At 32.4% G+C, this 1,749-nt stretch overlaps 1 non-coding gene across 1 annotated transcript; it reads left to right on the top strand.

The window, feature by feature from the left end:
- Positions 1–271: 271 nt before the first annotated feature.
- Positions 272–378, top strand: LOC148573998 (small nucleolar RNA R71). The gene has a single exon (XR_015906798.1). It is a non-coding gene; the product is annotated as a small nucleolar RNA R71 (small nucleolar RNA).
- The last annotated feature ends 1,371 nt before the right edge of the window (positions 379–1,749 follow it).

Raw genomic sequence — 1,749 nt, forward strand, 5'->3', positions numbered from 1 at the left:
ATTGACTTACTGAGTCAATATTTTATTCTGAGTCAATATGGCATTCAGAGTATCAATTTCAAGAACTCCCTTCTTCATAGGCGTCCCATTACTCACATGATTCCTCTCAGAAGTGTACATGAACTGGTTATTAGCAACCATGTCAATGAGTTCTTGAGCTTCTGCAGGTGTTTTCTTTAGGTGAATGGATCCACCTGCAGAAGTATCCAATGACATTTTAGCTAAGTCAGACAGACCATCATAGAAGATATCCAGGATGGTCCATTCTGAAAGCATGTCAGTAGGACACTTTTTGGTCAGTCCTTTGTATCTCTCCCAAGCTTCATAGAGGGATTCACCTTCTTTCTGTCTGAAGGTCTGAACGTCCATTCTAATCTTACTAAGCTTTTGAGGAGGAAAGAACTTGGCTAAGAAAGCCTTGACCAGCTTATCCCATGAGTTCAGGCTATCCTTAGGTTGAGAATCCAACCAGAGTCTAGCTCTGTCTCTTATAGCAAAAGGGAAAAGCATGAGCCTGTAGACTTCAGGATCTACTCCATTAGTCTTAACAGTATCACATATCTGCAAGAATTCAGTTAAGAACTGAAAAGGATATTCAGATGGAAGTCCATGAAACTTGCAGTTCTGCTGCATCAGAGAAACTAATTGAGGTTTCAGCTCAAAGTTTGCTCCAATGGTAGGAATGGAGATGCTTCTTCCATGTAAATTGGAATTTGGTGCAGTAAAGTCACCAAGCATTCTCCTTGCATTGTTGTTGGGTTCGACTGCCATCTCCTTTACTTGTTCGAAATTTTCAATCAAGTTGTCTCTGGATTGTTGTAATTTAGCTTCTCTTAATTTTCTCTTCAGAGTCCTTTCAGGTTCTGGGTCAGCTTCAACAAGAATGCCTTTTTCTCTGTCCCTGCTCATAAGAAAGAGAAGAGAGAAGAAGAAAAGAAGAGGAATCCTCTATGTCACAGTAAAGAGGTTCCTTATTGTTAGTAGAAGAAAAGAAGAAGAAATTCGAACACAGATAGAAGAGGGGGTTCGAATTTGGTGATGATGTGAGGAAGAGATGTTAGTAGATGAATAAATAAATAGAATAAGATGAGAGAGAAGGAGGAAATTTTCAAAAATTATTTTTGAAAAAGAGTTAGTGATTTTTGAAAATAGTTTTTAAAAAAGGTTAGTAATTTTCGAAAATTCAAATAAAGAATAAAATAATTAGTTTAATTAAAAAGAAATTTTGAAAAAGAGGGGAGATATTTTCGAAAATGAGAGAGAGAGAGAGTTAGTTAGGTAGTTTTGAAAAAGATAAGAAACAAACAAAAAGTTAGTTAGTTAGTTAAAACAAATTTTGAAAAGATAAGAAGTTAGGAGGTTAGAAAAGATATTTTGAAATTAGATTTTTGAAAAAGATAAGATGAGAAGATATTTTTGAAAATATATGATAGAAATTAGTTTTTGAAAAAAGATTTGATTTTTAAAATCACAATTAATGACTTGATTCATAAGAAATCACAAGATATGATTCTAGAACTCAAAGTTTGAATCTTTCTTAACAAGCAAGTAACAAACTTGAAATTTTTGAATCAAAACATTAATTGTTATTGTTATTTTCGAAAATTTGATATAAAAATAAGAAAAAGATTTTTGAAAAATATTTTTGGACTTTTCGAAAATAACTAATAAATTTGAAAAAGATTTGATTTTTGAAAAAGATTTTGAAAAAGATAAGATTTTCAAATTGAAAATTTGATTTGACTCATA

This window comes from Arachis ipaensis, chromosome B2 (genome assembly GCF_059453495.1).
Source record: "Arachis ipaensis isolate K30076 ecotype BB chromosome B2, ASM5945349v1, whole genome shotgun sequence".
NCBI classification, from domain to species: domain Eukaryota; kingdom Viridiplantae; phylum Streptophyta; class Magnoliopsida; order Fabales; family Fabaceae; genus Arachis; species Arachis ipaensis.